Source organism: Solenopsis invicta, chromosome 3 (genome assembly GCF_016802725.1).
Source record: "Solenopsis invicta isolate M01_SB chromosome 3, UNIL_Sinv_3.0, whole genome shotgun sequence".
NCBI lineage: Eukaryota > Metazoa > Arthropoda > Insecta > Hymenoptera > Formicidae > Solenopsis > Solenopsis invicta.
Genome location: NC_052666.1, coordinates 2,931,119 through 2,957,349, shown reverse-complemented (window position 1 = coordinate 2,957,349; position 26,231 = coordinate 2,931,119). Strand labels below are relative to the sequence as shown.

Sequence of the window (26,231 nt, the reverse complement as noted above, 5' to 3'; positions counted from 1 at the left end):
GCTTTGTTTTGAAAAGTTTAAAGCACAAAGTTTTATTTAATGTTTGTTTTTAAATGCTTTAATTATGTTAAGCATGTCTTATTTTATACTTTTGTACTTTATACTATTAAATTACGAGTTATATACGAGTTATGTATTACAAGAATAAAAAGTTGGTATTTAAAAAAACTAAACGTTTTATCGAAGTCATTTATTTTAACATTTATAGAAAATGAATAATATAAAAAGAATATGAAACATACATTTGGGTCTACATAGAATCTTTTTTTTTTATAAAATAAGCTAATAAAATAAAAACTAATTAAAAATGAACTAAGAAAATCCTATTAAATTTTTTATATCTACTAACAAATTACTTTGTGTATTTTACAATTAAACATAATCATCTTGCCATGGATTACAGATCCGTCATTATTAAAATATTCGCTAAAATTTTCTCGCACTTCCATACTTTTCTGAGTACTCATATATGCCCCTGCTCTTTGTACCTCACGATAAGCAGAACCATTTTCAACTACCATTCTCCAAGAACCAGGTGTAAAACCATTAGGACCATCATGATCGATCATACTTGTAGTTATGTATTCATTTTTGTTTATGTCCTGTTTTCGTAACCAATTATGCAAACACACAATGCTTTGCACAATTCTTTCAACAGTTTCTACTTTGCCAATTATTGGCTTTCTCAGTATTCGCCATTGACAGGCAAGAATACCAAATGTATTTTCAATCACTCGTCTGGCACGACTTAGTCAATAATTGAATATATTTTTTTCTTCAGTCAGCCCGCCCCTTCCTGAGTATGGTCGAAGCAAATATTCTTTTAAAGGAAATGCTTCATCTCCAACAAGGCAATACGGCAATTTGGGACCATTTCTAGAAATATCCTCTGCTTCTGGTACGTTCATTTTATTTTGTTCAAATTTTTTGCCAAATTGGTATTCTTTAAAAATTCCACCATCGCTGCGTCTACCATAGGCTCCAATGTCAACAAATGTAAACATATAGTTAGCATCGCATACTGCCATTAAAACGATACTATGGCTGTGTTTATAATTGTAATACATGGAACCAGCATTATTAGGGCACTGAAAAAGTATATTATAATAACAATGAAATATATATTTATATATTGTATATATGACAATATTGTTGAAATAAATACTTGAATAACAATGTGTTTTCCATCAATAGCACCGATACAGTGAGGGAAATCGCATCGTTGATCAAAGTCTGCTGCAATATTTTTTCAATCTTTTTTCGATAAAGAAGGTGGAAGGACAATTGGGCATAACTCATTCCAAATTACTTCGCATGTTTCAGATATAATATTGCTTACTGTTGTACATCCTAATAAGTATTGATAAGATATTGACACCATCGAGTCGCCAGAAGCCAAATATCTGTAATGTATGTAATATTAAAACAGTTGTAAATATAATAAAGTTTTTAAATAAAAAAATATATATTTTTCAAATATATTTATATATATTTCTATATATCTATCATTTTGCATTGTTTTGTGTGCCAGTTTCATATTTCTGTAAGCTTAAACAATTAATTAATAAAATGTACCTTAGAATTAAACATAAACGTTCTTCAGCATTAACAGGCTTTCTTAAAAATGTCTGTTTATGAAGTTTTGGAGCAACTATTTGTAATAATTCCCCACACAGCACAAATGTCTGTTTGTCGACTAATAGTCGACTTTTTTCAGCCGACTTAAAGTCAGCTTTTAAAGTCGACTTCAAATTGTCGACTTTAAGTCGACTTCGAAAGTCAAAAGTTGACGCGTAGTGCGCGCCATATGCGATCGCCGCGATTTCGTCATCCTTTTGTCTGTGTGTGTGCATCAGTGTGCCCGGTGTGCCTTAGCGTGCAAGTGTGCGCTTCAACTTTCTTAATTGTGCAATATATCAAAGGTAATGTCTTTTTTTCTTAATTAATAAAGCGCGTATTAAAGAATGTATATATATATATATATATACAGGGTGTCCGTCCATAAATGTCCGAGCAAATATCTCGTAACTGGTTGAAGTTAGAAGAAAGTTTAATAAGGAAAATTTACATGGTTTTTAGTCGGCTACAAAATGCACGTAAAGAAATTTTTTTACTCGTCACCTTTTTGAGTTATGAAGGTCAACAGTAAAGCCACAGGTACCATTATATTCAGGCATTCTCAAGAAAATAAAGATTAAATATTTCCAGCACCTATATAGTATCGTTATGAAAAGATGATTGTTGAGTCAATGGTGTAGCGTTAAAACGTTGATTATTACGCTCGGGGTTCCAAGTTCTATCCCCGAGGACATTTTTTTCATTAAAATCTTATATTTTTTAATTGTTATATACAATTTTTAAATTACTTTTAATTTATATTTAATATAAAATTTTATTTTTAAAAAATCGCAGAATTTAAAGATGCTCTTCTATTCTTAATTAAATTAAAATTTTTTATTAACACAAAACATATATTTGCTTTACTGTGACAAATGTTTGAGTGAATACCACACACCCATAAAATGTTATTAAAATCGGTAATCAGACTGCCAGGTTTCCCTTGTTAGATCTAGCTATGACCGTTAAAGGCACTTCATTTATATTGTGTTTTCACATTGTTGGTCGAATAAATTCTTGATAAGTCGATTGTCCATCTGTTCTATTTCGTATATTTCACGTTTCTGTAAATGAACAATTATTTTAGTTTAATATTTTCATTTTTAATTACCATAAATATTTCGTCTTAAAAATAAACGTTATGCATATACATAAAAATTCCCTTTTACTAAACATACAATAATTCAACAAACACATTTATTTAAAAGTTTATGCAACATGAAATAAAATAATAATCGAATATTCATTAGTTGATTCTTATTTCAAGACTATCTTAAATAATACATTAAGATGTTTATACATGCATACATACATACATACATACATACATACATACACATATATATACATATATATATATATATATATATAGTTATTATTTCAGATTAGTTAATGACATCTTAAGATGGTACTTAAGACGGTCTTAAATATAAGAATTGGTTATGAATACTGGCCTAAAAATACGTATTTCATATCTGCAAAATGAGGTTAAGATAGAATAGATACTATTCACAAATGTAATTCTTAAAAATAGGAGTTATATGTACATGTATATATGTACACACACGCATATACACATACGTTGTATATATTTCTTATTTTTAAGAATTATAATTAATGCAAGTACAATTTATATGTAATATATATAATATAAATACTATATATGTATATATATATATATATATATATATATATATATATATATATATATATATACACAGGGTGTTTAAAAAAAAGAGTCACATTTTGATAGCAGGTAGTATTGATCAAAACAAGAAGAAAAGGTATAATTAACATGGGTCCTAAGACTAATATCTTCAAAGATACAAGCTATTTTGTTATTTAAGCTCTTTGTCATTTTCTTCTTAGTCATGTCATTTTTAGAATGTAATAAACAAAGGATAAATGATTACATTTCATATTAAAATAAAAACTGTTTCTTTATCTCTCTTTGTTTTTTTAAGACACCTAGAAAAAAGATATCCCCATTGTACTTCTCTCTCTCCTACTCCTTTGTTCATTACATTCTAAAGATGACACGACTAATAAGAAAATGATAAAGAGCTCAAATAACAAAATAGTTTGTATCTTTGAATATTAGTCTTAGGACCTATGTTAATTAGACCTTTTCTTCTTGTTTTGATCAGTACTATCTGCTATCAAAATATGTAACCTTTTTTTATTAAACACCCTGTATAAAAGTCAGTAACATTATATCCATGTTAAAATTTCGCACTCAGCAATATAAATATAACACTATTGTTATATTGATCAGTGTCGATTGGAGTGTAGCTTAAAAATATTGTAATAATTTTTATATTAATAAAAAAGAATTTGTTGAGTTATTAAATATTGTATTGTAGTTTTTACAATATGTGATTGAACTTTTCGGCGTAAAATGTAAACTTCTTGCAAACTATCTTTTTATTTCATTTTTAAATGTTTCTTTTTTATGTATAGAAAATGTGTCAATATTTTATTATTTAATGTAAGCAAATATTTGTTTTTTTTTATAAACTTGGTGTAACACTTTTGTAATATAACATCACTTTGGCAGAATGTGTGTGTGATTACAGGAATCATATATAAAAAAAATTGATTTTGTTTTTAAGACTAATTCTATTTCTAAGAAAGGCTATGTTATGTACACACACACACCAATGTCGTGCACGACCCACACTTACACAGTTCGATAATGTCAAAATGACCATTCATAGCTATGAATCATATTATGTATTTTGCTTTCTAAAAACGAACGATATAATTCATAGCCGAGGAGATAACGGGCGAGTTTCGGATAATTGCCGAATGTTTGTACACATGCATCCCTTGAAAGGCGAGAAAGGGTCCGACGCCGCGGCATCGGACCCTTAAACCATAAAACGATGACCCGGAAAAGGCTATTGTCGCGTTCGTCATCCTGGGTGCGGCGATCGTTGTCTTAGTTGTTCACAGCTCATTCGTCAAACTAAAAACTGGTCGGTTTCGATTTGTTATCCTGGACGTACGCCTACCCGACCTGAGTGCCAATCAGGACAAAGGTTCGGGAATCAGAAGTTATAAGAACGGCCCACGGATGACGGGTTAATTCCATCAGATTACGAATCACGAGCAGAAATCGGTCGAACGTGTCAAGTCCGAGCCTAGCAGTGTCCGAACGGTCCGATCTTCCTCGACTAAGAATATCTTATCGAGTTCGCGACTCGGGACAGCTACCCCAAGGCGTCGTCTCTTTAGACTCAGGGCCGCTGCTTCCCTGAGGCGTTGTCGCGACGAAGCGTGTCATCTCACGCACATACAAAATATCACGTCACACGTGAACATTGATTATCACGCGAGTGGATTGAACCTTTGTCACTTATCAAGAAATAAACTCATAAACGAAAGACGAAACTCAGTGAGTGAATTTTAAGTAATTCCCCACATTACAGGCTATGATTTTTACATTATATTGAAAGATACTTTTTTTCCAAAACTGGTTTTTGCTATATTATTCGTCTATGTTTATATCTTATAGCTGTTATGTGAAAACTTTTGTATAAAAAAATGAAATATTTTAGTCAAAATAATCCACCTTATGTAATATTGCAATAATGAAATAAAATAATTAAATAATTAAATAAAATAATGAAATGAAATAATAACCAAATTAAATATTTGCGTTACTATGTAATAATTTATTATTAACAGATGCCTAAAAGATTCCGAGAATTATGTTTACGTCAAAAATATCGGCGCCTTGAAGCTTATGCAAGACATGAACGGCAATCAATTATACATAGACCTATCAATACAAAAATCAATTTAGAAACGCGAGATCATAAAAATGTTTCTCCAAGACAGTGTACTATTAGGAATGACTCTTGTACAGATAACGAAGATAATCTCAATATACCTTCTTTCGATGTTCCACATTTAGCACGTAATTGTTGAACCGGGAAATGAAGAGAATGGCGAAGACAAGATTAATGAAATTCCACTTTCAAATTGGTTATGTTCTTGAAATGTAAAACATAACATTACTCACATTGCCTTGTCAGAACTATTAAATAAATTGTATACACGTGGGCATACTGAACTACCAAAAGATGCAAGAACGCTTTTAAATACGTCGAGAAATAGCATCGTAGAGGTATCAGCAGATAATAAAAGTTTTTTTCATTACGGTTTGGAAAAAGCAATAATTGAACAATTGACGCGCACAAGGGTGGTGAATATGGAAAATGAAATAATTTTGATAGATTTGAATATAGATGGACTTCCAATATCAAAAAGCAGTAAAAGTCAAATTTGGCCAATATTGGGTAAAATTTATGGCGACAAGGCATTGTAATTAGTGCTTATCATGGATATTCAAAACCACCTTCAATACAAAACTTTTTAATACCTTTTTGCCAAGAATATAATACTCTCCAGAATACTGGACTCATTTTTTGTGAGAGAAGATACACTGTACGAATTAGAAGTGTCATTTGCGATAGTCCTGCAAGAGCATTTGTAACTTGCACAAAAGCACATAACGGATTCTTTGGATGTGGAAAGTGTATGCAAGAAGGCACATATTCCAATCATCATATGTTATTTTTGGACTCTACTGCACCTCTTCGAACGGACAAAAATAGAGCACAAGAAGAGCATCATACTGGTGTATCTCCCTTTGAGTTAATACAACTGCCAATGGTTTCACAGTTCCCGTTAGATTATATGCATTTGATATGTTTAGGAGTCATGAAAAAATTACTGCAGTTATGGATAAATGGTTATCAAACATCAAGATTAAGTGGACGAAAACTTACGGTATTGACAGAAAAATTAATTGCAATGTCAAAGCGGGTACCGAAGGAGTTTGCTCGAAAACCACGTTCTTTGGATGAATTGAGTCGTTGGAAAGCAACAGAATTGCGAGAATTTTTACTCTACTTTGGACCTGTCGTGCTGTTAAATATTTTGCCTGAAGATAACTTACTGCATTTCAATGCATTGAATTGTGCAATACGGATATTGTGTCATCCAAGGGATTGCTTCCGTAATAATAAATATAGCAGAGATCTATTGATTACTATTATATTGATACATTTGTAGAGACATTTAAGCAATTGTATGGCGACGAAGCTATAATTTATAATGTACATAATTTGGTTCATATAAACGAAGACGTATTAATGTTTGGACCATTGGATAATTTTTCTGCTTTTCCTTTCGAGAATTACATGCAATCAATAAAAAGAATGCTTAGGAAAGCCGAGAAACCACTGCAGCAGTTGTATAAAAGAATTTCAGAATATTTTTCTAAAGATTTTCCAATTGATTGTAACAAATGTAAAACACCTACATTGAAAAAGAAATGTTCTAAAGTGCCTGCCATGAATTGTACCGATGCGTATTCTATGATTGAATTTAGCGACTTTATACTAACAAATAAAGAACCCAACAATTGTTGTTACCTTCAAGATAAAACAATTGTTGTTATTGAACATATTTGTCATAATACAGAAGGAATAGCTGTCATTATCGGAAAAAAATTTTTGACAAAAAATTCTTTGCCATACTATCCTTGCGACTCACAACAGTTAGACATATATGTGACTACAAATTTCTCGGATCTAATGATGCGGCCAATAACAGAAATTCTGAACAAAGCTGTTCAACTTCCACTTGAAGATGCAACTTCTTGGTGTTGCATGCCATTACTGCATTCATCGTTTAATTAAGATAATATTGCTGAAGCAATATATCATATTATTGTCAACGACGATTACTTTTCCGTACAAAACATATTTGTGGAATTGGATATGGCACAAATGCTTACGCCTAAATTACAACAGACATGCCAATTTTGTAGGTATAATTTAATTTATAATAAAAACTTCTTGTGCTCTATTCTTAATCCTCAATGCTCTCTCTCTCTCTCTCTCTCTCTCTCTCTCTCTCTCTCAATCTACTTAACACTCAATAGTTAATAATAAACATTTAATCTACCACTGGCAATATAAAACATTGAAGGTAGAATCAATTTTTTTATTTCGAATTTTAAGATACTAAATTAAATTTAAATATGTAGCAAACAAATATTATCCAAAATTAAATTTATAATGATAAAAATTATACTAATAATGATAAGAATTGTTAAAATTTTTACAAGTTTGAAAAACTTTCAAATTTATATCTTTATATTCGGAACTGTGAAAACATGTACGAAATTTCAAAATAGCGCTAAAAAAGTGCAAAATTAAATGTCGGCGGAGGGTTTAATAATGTACCTTGTGCACATACATACATATACACATGCACGTTCATATTTATGTATTGTTTTTTTAATTTCATTTTTCAGAATGACGTTCTACGTTTTGCTCTATGATGATTATTGTGTAACAGTACCAATAACTTGGATTGACTTTGAACAGTGTTCTTTTAAAATGCCTGCGACAAAAAATCTTACTCAAGCTTGTCGCAAGCAATTATCACCACATAATGATTGGAACGAGTTTAAGTTTCATAAACATTTTGGTCCGTATGGTTTTTTATCTCTTATTTATATCTATTATTTATATCTTATCAAAATTTTAAATTATTATTTATGTTAATGCGAAAATGTTACAGATACTTACTCAAATGCACGGTCAGTTGAACAAGCAGTAGCCCAAATGTCTACGTCAGATGATACAATATTGTCCTATAGGAAGAAAAAGAGAATATTCCGAAAAAAAGGTTTATTAAAGCACGTAAATTTTATGGCGACACATCGAATGAAGGTATCTGTGCAATTCATTTTCACTCTTAGGCTGCGCAATGGAGAAAATATTTGAGACAGAAATTACATATTATCTCATACATATTTCTTATCAATTACTAGTCGAGTTTGAGTAGCGTCGACTAATATCGATAGTCTAAGTCAGTGCTCGGAGTTAGTTGCTCATTTCGAGCCGATTCTTGAAGCGACGCCCACTGTCCCCCCACTGCCGCTCGCCGCTCGACTGTCGAGTCGGCGATCACGCGGCAGGCGCTTTGCATCAGGAGCGTCTCTGAGTAAAAAATACGCTAGTAGCGTACCATTCGAAAAATTTGTTGTAAAAACTTATCTTAATTCTAATTATCGTATATTATTATCATTTATATTTTTACAAAAAATATATATGTAAATAATAGAAATTTTTATTTATAAAAATTATGTAAAAAGGAAAATTTTTTATGACAAATTACTCAAATAGTACGCTACCAGCGTATTTTTCACTCAGAGACGCTCCTGATGCAGAGCGCCAGCCGCGTGATCGTCGGCTCGAACGTCAAGCGGCAAACGGTAGTGGGGGAATAGTGGGCCACTCTTCAGGAATCGGCTCGAAATGAGCAACTAACTCCGAGCACTGTAGTAGAAGGATCACTAATTAAATTTAAGTTTTCATTCTTCCACTAGAAAAGATATGTAAGTAATTATTTCATTAGAAATATTCGAATAAGTATTTATTAAAATATAGCAATTTTTTTTCTCTCAGCGTGGTAAGTGTAAGAGACGTTGCGACTCGTCCAAAAGTTAAATTTTCGTGTTCGATTGAACACATGTGCGATTACAGGGTGGGTACGGTTCGGTACAGGGGACCGTTTTGCAATGTGCACACTGTCTTCTCGTCGCGTTGTCGGTTCAATGAGACCGGACGTCTCGTTGGACTTAGCGTCCAACCGGTCGATCAGCTGAATCAGCCATGATTTTTGAGCCTGTCCCTTGTTGACTACGCACCACGGAAAGTGCCCAGTCTCCTCTAAGTGACTCGTCTGCCGTGCGACTGTGGCTCGTAACAAATGCTGATGCGAGTGTCGTGCGAATCGTGGTTGAGAGAGCTATATCGACGTTGGACGTGCGTTAAACGCGACGCAAAAGGCAGAACTCATTCGCAACTAGCTCGCTGTCGATCCATCCCGTATCCATAGCGTCCGAATTGCTGAATCAAACTTAAAGATATAATGCTCACTGCATTACCAAAAGCAGAAACGTTTTTTATAATGTTTGCTTTCAATATTTAATTTTAAATTTAAATTTATATTTAATTTAATTTAATTTTTTTCAGTTTTGCTTCCTCTTAAATGCTCATCGTTATCGCGGAAATCATTCTATATAAAAGTTATTATGCTATGTCAATGACACGTGTGACGATATTTTCAATTATTGAGAAACGACGATCATACAAGGGCCAATTAATGTAGTTAATATAATTTATTATATATTTATATATTTATCAATTATATTACATATATATTTATCAAATTATATTACATATGATTAATTAATATAAATTTGATATGTATATCGGACAGCCATAAGATACAGCAATTTCCCATTATGGTTGTTGCCAGTCGTTTCACATAATTGACACGCACGAACCATCGTGCATGTCCTTGGCATATACCGTTATAGACGTATAAATTGAGCGCGACGGCCGAGGGTTCGCACCGGCGCGCCGCGATTGGCCGGCGTGGCGCCCTCGCATCGCCGATCGTGTGCACGGGGCTTGCGTCGGGCGGCGGGCGATGCCGGTGGGCGACGGTAGTGAGTAGTGAGCAGCGAGTAGCGTGGGGGGCGTGGGGCGGTACCGAGCAGCGGGCAGTTCCTCTCGAGAGTCTCGTACGTACATACATGCGGTAGTGAGTGCGCGTTTTTCTCGCGTTCTTCTTCTCGAGTTGAGTTTTCGCGACGCATCATCGTAGTGCCGACATATTCAGTGGATCTATATCGCCGTTCCAGTGTTGCACCGTCACAGCTCGGCGCTTCTCGCGCCTCACTGAGACACGGGTACGCACGAGGTGCGGACGAGGAAGGTTCTCCGAGGTACGTCGCCCGCGTCCCCCTTCGCCGTCGCTTGTCATCGGGGAATCTCGGGATGCGAGAATCCCTGAATTGCGTATTTTAGGTTACCGCGTTGATAGCGGGATGCATTGTTGTCGGCCGGCGACGATCGCCGGTCGAGACCGGCGTATGATGTCGACATTCTCAATGTGCGCGTGGTCCTCGACGGACACGAACATGAAAAAACACGTCCTACGCCACGCAAGTTGGCTACGCAGTTTCATCTGCGAATCGGCGTAGTGATCTTCCGTGTGCACGCGCGTGCGTGCGTGCGTGCGTTCGCGTCTGTGTGCGTTTGTGTATGTATGCATATTTTAACGGTCCGCAATTTTTAGTCCCCCCCTCTCCCCAACCATTTGTCTCTTTATTTTCGCTTTTACTTTTTTCTCTCCTCTCTAGCTTGACTACCTCTATCAATGTAGATTAACTTTAATCACGATTTAATTTACTCTTTACGCTCTCGAACATTCGCTACGAGTTCTTCTCGACTTCTGTCTCTCGTGCGAACGTGAAAGAGGAAGCGGCTGGGTCGGTGCCGATGGAAGAAAGGAGATAAAGACAGTGATTCGCGTCATGCGAAGCGTGTACGGAAATATCACGTTGTGAGATCACTGCATTGTGTATACTAATTAACCTATCGTCATCGTCGCTGTAGCCGATGCGCCGAGAACAAAGTTGCGTTTCGAGATTTGTCAAATATGATTCGTCTTCGCCATTCAATTTCGCATTCAGTCGGATTAACCCTCTCGATCTCGAATTAATTTTTTTTACCTCCTCTTTCTCTCCCCCCACCCCCCTTTAATTTATCTCTATCGTTATTCCTAATAGTGCAGAGCAGCTTTTTTAAAAGCTACTCAACAAGTCAAACAGCGTACGTAATGGCGCAGCGTCATTTCCCGCCGGTGCCCGACGCACCGATCCGTCGCGTGCCGCCGCCGCGACGACGCCGAGCGCGAAGTCCGGCGCCGCCGCAACCACCACCACCGATGCCCGAGTCGCTTCGCGACGACGCGGGCGAATTTCACGCCGATCTCATGGGCGAGATCGATGTAGATTCTATTTTAACTTGCGCCCTGTTCCCGGAACCTTTCCGATGCCGATGGATGGCACGCATAGAGACATATCCCAAAAATATAACTTTGTGTCAGAACACAAAACTGACACGATATTTGGAATGCCGTGAGAAATTTCTCGCAAACAATTTAAATCAACCGCGCGAGCCAAAATTGAAACACGGTCACGACGAGTACGCGCGCCACCGTGGAAAGTGGTATGAGTTCGTTTTGGCCACCGTTGACAACACCAACGTTTACGTGCTTTTCCAAGTGAACAATGATTCGCCAGTTCTGCGAAACGCGCCGGACGACAGCAGTCGCCTGCGCAAGGTCACAGCGGCGTTTTACACCAACGTCGTTGTACGAAGTCTCAATGCGATGCCATCTAACAGTAAGACCGCGCGCGATGGCGTAAAATATCTCGCGTACCCGATCAAAAGAAATTATCGAGTCTACCGCGACGATTGGCCTATCCTGGCGCGAATAGCGACCAGCCGTCTAAAAGCAATCGATTTAGCAACAAACGCGGGGATGAATTTTGTTCATTTTTATACTTGCACGCACGGACAAAAGATGTCCCCGAACGTGGCCAAACATTATCTGCACGAGTCCGTTATTGTCGACCACGAGCACGTGGACATAATTTAAATTCACCGTGCATTTAACCTATGGACCCGAAATGGCAAAGATGCATTACTAATGGATCTCAAGAAAACGCAAAAAATGTTCCACAACTGCCACAAGTTGGATAGAAAATTTGTTCCTTACCGCATCGACTTCCTCGGCGAGCACGGGCACTTTAAACACCATGCGGCACCTAACCATGCGCTACCCGATAGAGGAATAACGTATGTTCAAGCATATAATGCCGCTTCTAAGTACTCCGCTGCAATAGACTCCGGAACTGTACCGGCGGCCGTTATGTGCGACTTCTACCGCCAGCACGGATCGCCGAAGATGGTGAACGCCGGCAATGTAACGGCGCAATACATTCGCGACATTTTGTCGCATTTCAATTGGACATTTCGAGAGTCCTGCGTCCTCAGAATCGAAGACGTGACAACTATTGACCCACTGAGGTGCGCGCAGTCCTCCGTGACAGAATTTATAGCGGCTAATCACACATTTTCCGACACGATAATAAACGCGTCGGCCTACTGGCTGCTACGCCACAACGCAATACGCCGATTTACAAATTGGCAGCGTTTTACGTCGACGCATGCATCGCGGAAGACGCTCGATTTCTTCGTCGTTGTTTGTTAGAGGACTATCAACAACCAGCCCCTTCACTACCTTGGACACCGCTGCCAGTCATAGAGCAGTGTTTCAGAGCGGATTTCCGCATGCAATATTTCATAAATGGATTCTGCCGCGTTCACAATTATGAAATCGCAAAACATATGTTCCTCGGACGTACGGAAACGCGATCTATTTGTCGAAAAACCGAGCCAAGCACGATTCGCGTGCGAACGTTGGATGACCGCGCGAACGAGGACGACGACGACGACAACGTGTGCCGATACCCGCTTTATACGGACGTGGTGCCGCCAAGGGAAATGCGCGCCATAAAACACGCTTGGGCGGTTCTGAGACACGTATGGCGCTTTCGCTGTCAACGGACCTCCGAGGAGGAGAACCTCGACAACATTGACGAGGCAGTCCGCATGCTCATCGTACTGTACGCCACGTGGGCGTATGGCGCGATGAACGAGTTTGATAACAAACAAACACGCGCCTTTCTGATTAGCGACGTCCAAGAGTCCGACACCGACGGCAACGACGGGATCGAGGCGTTTCAAGCGGCGGCAGCCGCCGACAGGGCGGCCAAGTACGAGGAACAGCCCATCACTATTGACGCTCGCCTCGTACAAAGTACTTACGTCGATCCAAGACAGGCGTTGTCCGTAAAAACGTTCCTAAGACAATGCAACAAAATTAATCACTTCAGTAAAGCTGTGCGTGCAACGGACTACGCAACGGCGCAAGAGATTGCGCTCGTCGTTGCTAAAAAACCGTCTACGCCGTTCGCGCACATCGCGCGACAAGTTGTACGGGTAAACGACGAAGACGCACTCACGGCGAGACTCGCCGACTTTATAGACAATTACGTACATGTCTTCCCGGCGTACGTAATTAACCCGAAGAATGCACTCAGATCGTGGTACGCGCTGAAGCGCGAAGATGGCACTGTCGCCGTCAAGACTCTTAAGAACCTCCGACGCCAAATACGAAGTTTACGAAACAGAGCGCTCCAACGGCGGCCACGACTTGGGCGACGACCGTCGCACGCACCACCGCGCGCTCCCACGCCGCCGCCGGAGATTGAAGAAAGTTTGCGCGGAAAAAGCTTGTCGCCGCCTCCGCCGACGCAAGTCCGACGACCCTGGGGCCGGCCCATAAAAAAACCACGGGGCTTTCGTCGACGTGATAAAAACATACGACTACGAAAACGCAACAACGACGACGACGACGACAACGACGACGCTCGTCACGACGATGACAACGATGACGACATGGCGATACAACCGCCGCGCCGTAAACGACGCATCATTGTCGACGACGACGACGACGATGAAGAACGAGACGTCGTTAACGTAATACCGCCGCCGCTCTCACCGAGAAAAGCGCAACCTTTAACGCGAGAGCTTAACAACGAATTACAAGAACTGCGAGCCTATTTGCGAGGGCTTCGACACGCGCAAATGCAACCGTGCACATTTACGCAAGCGGAAGCAATAGAAGCACAAATTGACGCTGCGCAGGACCGAGTTCGGCGAATTGTGCAAGCACTAAGATCGCGATCGCCAAAACTCGTAATACCAACGGCGCACTCGCGACCTACAGTTTTAAGACGATTAGAACACATACCAGCTTCGGTGCCGCCGCCGCCGCCACCACCACCACAACCACAGGAGCCATTGTCACCACAGCCCGCGATGTCAACAACCATCGACGCTTCAGCACCCATAATTGTCCTCAGCGACACAGAAACGATCGACTCCAGCGACACAGAAACGATCGACTCCAGCGACTCAGAAACAATTGTCGCTCCGGCGCAACAAGAACCAGTCGTCGTCTTGACGCGACTGGAGGAAGACATGTTTCTCGCACAGACACGCGACACAAAAACGACCGCCTCCAGCGACTCAAAAACAATTGTCACTCCGGCGCAACAAGAACCAGTCGTCGTCTTGACGCGACTGGAGGAGGAAATGCTCCTCGCACACACAAACGACTCAGAAACGAACGTGTCCATCCTATCAGAGTCCACCGACCATGTATTACCGTATCAACGACGCTGGGCCAGTCGTCGTTTCTCCACCGGACTCAGCACGAGCAGCGACTTCGACTCGGACATCTTCCTAGCAAATCTACGTAAACGCTGTACTCTTCTTCCTATTAGCGAAGACGATTCCGACGACTCAATGACGTCATCTTCGCTAGCAACGACCAACTGAACGCACCGCTGAATCATCCGACGGGCATCACTTATTCGTCGACGAAACGAACGTCGTCTAGCGACGACTCGTCTACCGAGTAATGCAACATTTTGCTTTATATTCTTCATTTTTTTGAGCAGATTGGCGTAGAACCTTTCGCCAATCGCGTGCGTTAAACGCGACGCAAAAGGCAGAACTCATTCGCAACTAGCTCGCTGTCGATCCATCCCGTATCCATAGCGTCCGAATTGCTGAATCGTTATTTCGCTGATCGCGTAACAAGGCAATGCCTCTTGCACATGCCACGAAGCACGTGTTTTGCATTAACATAAAATAATCTTTTAAAAGAAGAAATTCTTGGAATTTTCATGTATTGCATAATTTTTTTTTTTCAGCTTTTCGTGTACTGAGGGACGAATTATTTTATTTTGATAAACATTTATTCGAATATTATAATAATAAAATATTTAATAAATGTAATTGTGCATTCATTTAGTAGAACAGTGCTCGGAGTTAGTTGCTCATTTCGAGCCGATTCTTGAAGCGACGCCCACTGTCCCCCCACTGCCGCTCGCCGCTCGACTGTCGAGTCGGCGATCACGCGGCAGGCGCTCTGCATCAGGAGCGTCTCTGAGTAAAAAATACGCTAGTAGCGTACCATTCGAAAAATTTGTTGTAAAAACTTATCTTAATTCTAATTATCGTATATTATTATCATTTATATTTTTACAAAAAATATATATGTAAATAATAGAAATTTTTATTTATAAAAATTATGTAAAAAGGAAAATTTTTTATGACAAATTACTCAAATAGTACGCTACCAGCGTATTTTTCACTCAGAGACGCTCCTGATGCAGAGCGCCAGCCGCGTGATCGTCGGCTCGAACGTCAAGCGGCAAACGGTAGTGGGGGAATAGTGGGCCACTCTTCAGGAATCGGCTCGAAATGAGCAACTAACTCCGAGCACTGGTCTAAGTGGATGATCTTTAGGCAATCGACATTACTTAGCGCAGTTCAAACTCGATACTTGATAAAAAGTATGAGCAAAGTAATATTTGATTCCTCTTCGTAACATTTCCTCCATTGTACGCAACATCTTAGGTGTTTTATTATATACAGTAAGCGTTTAATATCAATAGTGTACGTTTAGCATTTTGTAATATTCAAATTGATTATGATACTTATAGTGCATTTATTCTAAGAATTCACAGAAAATATTTAGAGAATCCGCTTTCAGTGTATATCTTTCAATAATTTACAAAAAATGTGCTCTATAGACTTTAAGTACTTGCAGTGAATATTGGAACTCAATCTTAAGAAAGATAGATTAGACATCATATAATAGATTGGGTTCCAGTATTCAAAAGTACTCAAGCTTTATAGAGCATATGTAACCTTTTAGAAAATCTACACTGAAAATAGAACCCAATCTTAATAAAATAGTATATTTCATTGTTGTAAATCTTTTAATAATGTTGAATGATTCTTTCGCTTTGCTTCGGAATACAAGTTAATATAATAATTTTGTTAATTTTTTAGATGAACCAAAAAAGAAAAAAGTTCTAAAATTCCCTTCGAACTACATTGCAGACAGTCAAAATGTATCTCACTTATCAAGCCAGCCGATTAATACATCATCGAAAATTACTAAGCTAGGTTTGTCATTTATGTATGCATATAATACAACATACAGATTGTTCCCAAATTAAATAATTCGGGAGCATGTAGCGGATTGAAAAACTAATGCAAAAAAATCTGTAGAGATTTGTTTATGTTTGCTTTGTTTTGGAAAAAATTACAAAAACAAAAGAAATTATTTAACTATAGTTGTAAAGGCTCGGGAAAAAACCCGTTTTTTTTCAATTTTTTCGCGGATTTTTTCGGTTTTTTTCTCAACGGTAGAAAAATTCATCGGAAAAATTCAAAAAGTATCAAAATTTTACGACATGAATTCTTAACTTTAGTTCGCCATACTTATTTTTGAATCCGTAGTTTGCCATACTTCGTGAGATAGCTCAATTTTCCGTCTTATTACTTTTATACTAATTAAAGTTTTTAAACTTGTATTATAAAAATTAAAAGTATGTAGTCTAAATTCAATGTTCATAAGATAATAGCAGGTCAAGAAAATAATTTGAATTGAAAGTAATTATATTTATAACAAAATATATAGGAAAAAATAAACTATAAAACGAGACTAATAATAATGTGATAAAAGACATAAAAAATTAAGTAACATGTCATTTATATAGTAAAAGCTGTGGGATCGAAGGCAGGGAATGATTAATAAAATTTTTCCTTCTATTGCTGATATAAAACATATATGTATTGAGGTTTGTGAACATGAAGTAATATCGCGTGTTTTCCGTTACAAGTTTCATGGACGAATGAACGACCCCCTCGTGGTTACAAAAATTTTCAGTACACTCCGACACTCCATCCTACACCGCCATCTACTGAACCCATTTTAAAAACATAGTTAGACATTAACAGACTTCCTGGTGAACTGACTCAACCTACATGAACAGACTCAAAAAACAATATAACGATAGTTAATCAAGATGATAAAAAACAATATCCCACAATCTGTCCCCTTGGTTTTATCATTCGGGTACGCTCATGAACTTCCTCACATGCTTCGACAGTTTTGGTTTACTCAATGGTTTCGTCAAGCAATCCGCAGTCATAACTTCATTTGGTACATGCTTCACACGAACATTTTCTTCCTTTACAATCTCCTTGATGTAATGACACCTTCTGTTCAATAGTTTGGATTTTGTTTTAAATGTTCCTCCATTTGCCAATCTAACGGCATTTAAATTGTCGCATCTCAGTTCCGTCTGCGATCCATTCGACATCCCAATTTCACGTAGTAGCCTAGCAGTCCATACGACTTCCTTTGTTCCTTCCAGCATCGCTTCCAACTCGCTCTCCGTCGAAGAAAGTGCAACCTTCGATTGTTTTTTGCTCTTCCAGTGTATCAAGTCTCCGTTTCTATACACCAATATTCCTGAATATGATTTAGCATCCTTCGTCCTATCCCACGATGCATCAGCTTCACATTCAATTAGTCCTTCCACAGCCTTTTCTCCGAATTCCAGGCGGTAATCAATGGTTCCCCTCAAATAACGAAGTATCCTCTTCAGTGCTGTCATATGCATCATCCTTGGATCATTATTAAATTGCGACAGGTTACTCAGTGTGAACGATATATCTGGTCTAGTGTACACTCCCAAGTACATAAGACGTCCCATTAATTCCTGATAAATATGAACATCAGCTTGTTCACTGTTACTACATTCTTCCATAATTACATTTACATCCATTGGTGATCCGACAGTGTTACACTCTTCCATTCCGTATAACTGCAGTAAATTTTGAATATACTTCCTTTGATGCACATATATTCGTCCTTCCTCTTGTTCTATTTGCATTCCAAGAACTGTATTCGCTTCTCCGAGATCTTTAATATCAATGTACCGTTTGATCTTATCCATGTACTCCTTTTCAAATTCTTCTCTATTCGAAATAATCACCATATCATCGACATGTATTCCACAATACAGGTAATTATTCTCCTTTTTTACATAAAATAAACAAGGATCTTCCACCGATTGTTTCATTCCACAATTCTGCATCACATCTATCAAACATTCATACCAGCATCTTCCGGCCTGCTTGAGTCCATAAATACTCTTCTTCAATTTACATACTTGCTCTTTGTTACTTCGTAATCCATCTGGCATTTCCATAAATATTTCTTCCTTTAATGTTCCATGTAGAAACGCTGTTCTCACATCATAAATTTTTATTTTTCTCCTTTCTTGAGCACTTATACTGAATAGTATTCTTAATGTTTCCGTTCTTACCACCGGGGCAAAGGTTTCTCTATAATCCACTCCTGGTCGTTGTCCGCATCCAAGTGCCACTAATCTAGCCTTGTATCCCCGTTGTTCCGTATTCGGGTCTTCTTTAATGTTGAAAATCCATTTGCACTTTATAACTTTCTTGTCCTTTGGCCTCGGCACAACATCCCAAACTTTATATTTATCTAGAGATGTCAGCTCTTCTTTTATGGCATCTTTCCAAAATTTCCAATCACTCGACTCCATCGCTTTCTCAACATTCTTGGGAATTTCGTCGTCTGTCACCAGTAATGCTGACTGTTGATTTTTAATCCTTTCAGATCTTCTAACGTCGTTTTGTCCTATATTTCTTTCTTGCTCTTCTAATCTCTCAACTCTTCGTAATTCCATTACAGCTTTAGTGGTTCCCTTCGGTCTTCCTCTACTTCTAATCTCAATTGGTTGTTCTTGAATTTCTTCTATCACTCCATTTCTCACATTCCTTCCATTATTAATTTCGTTTTCATCTTCGCTCTCGTCTCCATTCTCTAGATTTTCATGTGTATCATCTCCAAGATCTTCCTGTGTTGCATCCTCGTAAACACTGCTCTCAGTTCGCCTATCCTCTTCATCTTCTTCTATTTCCATTCGATTTTCCATCCATTCTTCGTTGTTTCCGGGATTGATTCCCATGATTATCAGTTTTTCTTCATTTTTTTCCTCTTTGTCTGCCTTTCTATTGATCAACTCACATCCATTCCTGGTCTCGTCGAATTTAACATCGCAATCCGCTTTCACCTTTCCTGTTTCCGGAACATACACCCTATATGTATTATTGCTTGCATAGCCTATAAATATTCCTTTCACAGACTTTGAATCAAATTTCCTTCTTTGTTTTTCCTTATCCAGGACATATGCCATGCAGCCAAACCTTCTCATAAAATTTATATTTGGTTTCCAACCGTTCCACATTTCATACGGTGTTTTTCCATGAACCGTTGACTTGCTCCTATTCTTGATGTATACTGCTGTACTCGCCGCCTCAGCCCAAAAATCCATTGACAGTTTCGAATCCATCATCATCGTCCTCGTCATTTCAATAATTGATTTGTTTGCCCTTTCCACTACCCCGTTGCACTGCGGTGTTCTTGCTGGGCTAAATTCATGTTTGATTCCTTTCGATTTGAACCAGTTTTCTAGCTCTTCCGCTATGAATTCACCTCCATTGTCTGATCGAATTGCTTTCAATTTTAATTCAGTTTGATTTTCCTTCAACATTATCAATTCCTTCAACCTTTTTGCCGCTTCTCCCTTTTCTCTCAAAAAATCAATAAAAATTACTCTTGAGTAATCATCTATTGTCGTCATTATGTATCTCTTACCTCCTCGTGACGATCGTTTTATAGGATCAATCAAATCTTGTGTGCCACAGTTCCATTATTTTCTTTGTTCGTCTCCCTGGCAATCTAGGATGTGCCTTTCGACATATCTTTCCTTCCACGCATGGTTCACATTGTCTTATCTCTTTACTGGTTTCCTTCATTCCAATGACAAGGTCTTCTCTCTTCATTTCTTCGATGATCCTCTTGTTGATGTGTCCAAGTCGTTTGTGCCAAATGTCTATGTCTGTAATTGTCGCTGCTTTTTCGTCATTCATTGTTGTAGTTTTTACGTAGTACGCATTGTCCTCACGCACGGCTCTCATCTTTATCTCGTCCTTATCTCTGTAAACGATAGCTCCATGTTTATCGAATTTCACATTATATCCGTGATCAGTAATCTTTGCCACAGACAATAGATTTACATTAATATCAGGAACGCATAACACATTTTCTAATCGGATTCTACTATTGACTGAATCTTGTTTTAATACTATTTCTCCCTTCCCGTCAATCAATTTTTTTCCTTCTTTATCTGGTAACCGAATATCACTTTTTTCGTCTTCTAGATTCCCAAACATAACCTCATTACTGGCCATATGGCTTGTCGCGCCTGAATCTAATATCCATATGCAATCGTTTGAATTATCTTTCGTTACCTTGCTTTCTCCATTTTTGCATAACGACATACTCACATGCGCGCTGTTTCTTACTGTCAGTACCGACTCATCCGCTGTCTTCAACGTAACCTCATTTTGCCCGCGTCTTCTGCCGAATCCTCTTCCTCTCGAGTTTCCTCTTGTTCCTCTTCCTCGTGATGCGATTCTCTTCGGTTCTTTACAGTCGGCCGAAATATGGTTTAATCCCTGGCAGTTGAAGCATTTTTGCTTGTTTCTACACTCACTCGATACATGGCCTTTCATTCCGCAATTATAGCACGCAACGTCGAATTTTGGTTTATCTCTTGCCCTTCTCACATATTCATCCCTCGATGTCCTCTCTTCTTTTCGCTTATTCTTCCGGGATTCTTCTTGTTTCAGTGCGTATCTTATATCATTGATCGTCAGCTCCCTCTGTGTATCCAGTACTCGAACATTTTGATCAAACTCGGATCTTAGTCCGCTGAGTATATACATTCTCAGTTCAAAGTCTTCTATATTTTTTCCAAGTTGCACACACTGATTTCGCAGCGCCTCCGCTCTGTTCACATATGCATCGACACTCTCATCTTTATACATTCGCAGGTTCGACAGTTCGCTGAGGAATTTGGCCTTCAATTGATCGGTTTCCGCTGCCATGTTGTTCTTGATCAAGCTCCAAAGCTTGTCCGCACTTTTTTCACGACTGTATTTCAGCAATTGTGAACTACGCATTGTATTTATTATCACAGCACGGGCTGCGTAATTGTCGTCGTCCCATTCGTTCCATGACTTGTATTTCGTCTCATAATTTTCCGTACCTTCTACGGGTTTTTCAGGTGGTTTCACATTAATAACTTTTTTCCACAACTTTTTCGCTCTCAGGATTCCTTCTATCTTTTCGCTCCATAGAAAATAGTTCTTGTCGTCAAGCGGTTCCACACTTGTGAGATTCCAATTCTCCATCTTGAATCGGACTCTTCTCTCTCGTCGTTCACGCACAAACTCTCAACACTCGGTCTCTCAATTACACTCACCAACCTTCTTTTTGCATCAACCACGCTCTGCTACCAATTGTGGGATCGAAGGCAGGGAATCATTAATAAAATTCTTCCTTCTATTGCTGATATAAAACATATATGTATTGAGGTTTGTGAACATGAAGTAATATCGCGTGTTTTCCGTTACAAGTTTCATGGACGAATGAACGACCCCCTCGTGGTTACAAAAATTTTCAGTACACTCCGACACTCCATCCTACACCGCCATCTACTGAACCCATTCCAAAAACATAGTTAGACATTAACAGACTTCCTGGTGAACTGACTCAACCTACATGAACAGATTCAAAAAACAATATAAAGATAGTTAATCAAGATGATAAAAAACAATATCCCACAAAAGCAGCAATTTTTTGCAAAAAAGCAATTTTTCCGAAAAAAACAGGAATTTTTCCGGTTTTTTTCCAGCGATTTGAAAAAGCGGTTTTTTTATAACTATAATTTAAACATTTTTTTTTCCAAAATAAAGCAAAATCGAGAAAATCTCTACAGTACTTTTTGTTATTATTTTTCTCCTAAACGTCCTTGACATTTAAATTAGGAACATCTTATATAAATAATCAAATCTCTTATAGCGCTTCTGAGTATAGTGGGTTTTAACTCTGTTCATGGTGGATTAATGACATTACATGCTCTATTTTACGTTCTCATTAAATAATTCCAGCATGTGGTGTCATTAATCTGACTCGGGTTGGGTTAAATCGCACTGTACTCGAAAGCGCTATTATTGTTAGTTAGAAAGTTATAAATGTATATATTTGTACATATATGTACATTTATGTATAGCATGCGGATCTATTACAGCAATCAACGAGGCTTTTACCAACGTGGCAACCAAAAATGTAAACAATATTTTAGAAACCGGAGAAAGTGATGCGATATTAAAAAATAATAATTTTATAGATGAAAATACGTTACATTCATACGAAGATGAGTCGTCATGTAGTGACACAGGTACATTAATATTTGTATATTGAATACGGAATATATTTTTCGAATAAAGATGTTTTGTTTTAAAAAAAAATCAAAATAATTTTGTAAATGCAAAAATAAATTCTATCATAAACAAATTGTTATATCTTATTATCATTTCTTTTGTTTACTCAGTAAAAATACGAACAATTTAACTAAAAATCTTATATTTCTCTTGCTTTTCAGAAATGCACAAAATGACCGAGAAGCAAGAAAATCTAAAAGTTGTACAAGGTATGTTTAAAATTATGTCATCAATCTTATAAAATATCCTATTCTCTTCGTATCTCTTGCTGCTCTTGTTTCTTAATGAAAAATTTTCTTTTTCTTTCTTTAGATTTAATATATGCCTCTTTCATACTTTTCTTGATAATTCTATAAAACTACTTCCAGCAGTTAATAGGAATATTTTCATCTATTCTTTCTTTTTCCTATACTTATTAATGTACTTCCATGTACTTCATGTAAACGATATATTTCTTTCAATTACAGGGAATGTAACAGTTGAACCAACAATTGTTTCACAAATAACTATTCCTCCTTCCACGAGCACTGTAACACACGATTCAATAACATTGGAGCACACATTTTGTTGTGGTAAGTTTTGTTGCATTTTGTCACTATTCTATGTTATTATATGTTTAGTAATTGAAAATGAATGTCATTCAATAATTGAATGTAGTAATTTTACACACTTAGTAAAATAGAAAAGGTAATTGGTTATAGCTGGATTTTGGTGCTAATATTTTATTATGCAATTTTATGTACATCTTCAAGATCAAACTGCACATCGAATAAATTTGAACATTTAAAAATTTATAACTAGAATGAGAACAATATCACGATATTATCACTTTGATTGGAGGTATTACTTTGGCAACAAATTCTTTACTTGCAACATTTTAAAAAAGAGGAGATTTTATTAAATGCTTGTTATCATTATTATCTAATTATCAATTTAATCTTTTGGTACTATTCTTCTCGTTTTTAACCTATAACTGTATCAAGACCTAACATTTGTTTGGCGCGCATTTTGAGATATGTAACAATATATGTAAAATCATATATAATATAATATATTAAATAACAAATATATAAATAGCACTAAGAGCCAGCTATGATCAATAGATTTACCTTATACTAGGTGTAGTCACATCAGTTTTATTCTTTATTGTTATTATTAGTAATTTATTTTATTTGCATTTCAGTTACATGTTTCCAGGTTAATTTATAATTATTTATTTTATATATTTTGTTGTATAGAAAAATGCCGCAAAAATTACTCGCTCAAATATGAGAAAATTCAACGGAAAATTCAACTCAACCATATCATTCAATTACTAGAAAATGAAAATAATCAACAAAATGAAATAGACGAAGACGATGTATCGTTGTTACCCAATTTTCCCCTCACTACAGTGGTACAAATAGAAATGTTCAATAACAGATTGGATGATATTAATGTTCGGCAACAATTTGTAAGTATCTTGTCATACAAAAATTAAAGGGCTTATGATAACAGTAAGCTAACGTTAATAGATTAAATTGATAGAAAATAATTAAATTATTAAGTATCAAAACATGAAACAAATATATTACATTACATTACATTATATTAATTACAATTATTGATTCAAGTGTGAAGTTTCTTATAACGGGCAAATAAATATATATTTTCCATTATTTTTACTTTTAAGGTAAAAGTATAAATAATGGAAAAAGAAATTTTTAACTATTACATTGTAATTTCCTACTTAAATCAATAATTTATTATAAATATTATTAATGTAATGTAATATAAATTTCTTATGTTGATTACTTAATGTAAACATAATTGTTAATTTTTATTAATGCAATTTATTTAATTAATAAAGGTACTTAGAAAAAGAATAAATTGAAGAAATTGTGCAATCAAATAATGTATATATTATATAATATAAAATATTGCTTTATTTGTTAAAGATGAAAAAAATGGCGCATTTTAGTGGAAATACTGTACCAAAATTTGTGAATAACTTAATGTCGGAAACTATGGGCTATGAAGTTGCACAAGCTTACACGTGGACAGGCCAAAAGAAGAGGTTATCATTAAAAAAATCGAAACTGTCTGACACAATAATTGGTATATAATTTTAACATTTTTCGTAATCTTTGTAGTTGTACCGAATTGCATTTAAACAAACTTTTCTGTAACATTGAATACAATTTCAGATGAGAATTTTTGTAGAACTACTTTATGTCATTTTAACATGTATTTTAACAAGATTCATTTATTATGTTTGGAGCAATTGTTTTGAAGAAAAAGAATACCACAATCACTGAAGTAGAAGCATGTATACAAGAATGGTTGCGACGATCTGGCGATAGGAAGAGAAGATTGTTAAACAAGTAAATATATTGTGAGTTTTGCATTTGTTACTATAAAATTGCTAAATTCTACCATAGAATACTAACTTTATGGACTTTAACCAAATTATGTTCATTGTAAATTATAATTTACAACTGCTTCAATATCTATATGTGTAATCAGTAGACATCTGCTGTATTTATTATTATGAGAAACTCATGCAAAACTGACAATAGTATAGGAGGGAAAAATATATAAAAAGATTATATATATAATCGGTGAATTGTTTGTTTTAAAACTATAAATTTTATGTAATATTAAGATATATAAAACATTGATATTTTGTACCAAATAACATTAATATTTTGCACTGAATTTATTAAATAATATAAACAAATAACTTTTGTTCTTTCTTTCGCTATTACTATTATTATATTCACTTACATTTGTACATTTACTACCAAATTTCTATTTTCATAATGACATTTGTAAAAAATTTAATTTTATTATCTTCAATGTATAATATATATTATATATTTTAAATCTAAAATTAAGTTTTTGATAAATGTCATTATGAGAATAAAAATTTGGTAGTAAATGTATGGATGATTTCAAATTGATTACAAGTCGACTTATGGCCGACTAAAAGTCGACCTAGTCGCCATAACCTCAAAAGCAATGTTGGCTTATAGTCGCCATGAAGTCGACATAAAGTCATAGTCATAGGATCTATAAACCGAGCATTCGAGGAGTGGGGGTAAAGTTCTCGCGTGAAAAACTAGAAAGAGATAGCCTGCTTTGGACCACTATTTTGTCTTTGTCTAATGACGCGCGTGGGGGTACAGTAAAGGTAACGAAACTCTCGGTAAGGTTAGGGAAAAAGAAAAGGGAAATGTAAGTGAATGTGAAAAAAGAATGAAGGGGAATTGAAAAGCATTGGAAAAAGTGCCAAAATTATATATAATGTAAAATTGTGTATTAAAATTTAAACAATAAAGTATTGAATAAACATTTAAAGCACCTGGCATAATAGTAATA

The 26,231-nt window shown here is 36.5% G+C and overlaps 1 long non-coding RNA gene and 1 other non-coding gene across 2 annotated transcripts; one reads left to right on the top strand and one right to left on the bottom strand.

Moving 5' to 3' along the window:
* Positions 1–175: 175 nt before the first annotated feature.
* LOC120357155 lies at positions 176–8,615 on the bottom strand. The gene is made up of 3 exons (XR_005574346.1): positions 8,226–8,615; positions 1,166–1,403; positions 176–1,088 (listed from the first exon to the last, which is right to left on the bottom strand). It is a non-coding gene; the product is annotated as an uncharacterized LOC120357155 (long non-coding RNA).
* Positions 7,319–25,238, top strand: LOC105207017. Its single transcript, XR_005574337.1, has 10 exons — positions 7,319–7,455; positions 7,949–8,133; positions 8,218–8,369; positions 16,491–16,607; positions 22,661–22,828; positions 23,033–23,080; positions 23,339–23,443; positions 24,110–24,324; positions 24,809–24,968; positions 25,132–25,238. It is a non-coding gene; the product is annotated as an uncharacterized LOC105207017 (transcript).
* Positions 25,239–26,231: the final 993 nt, after the last annotated feature.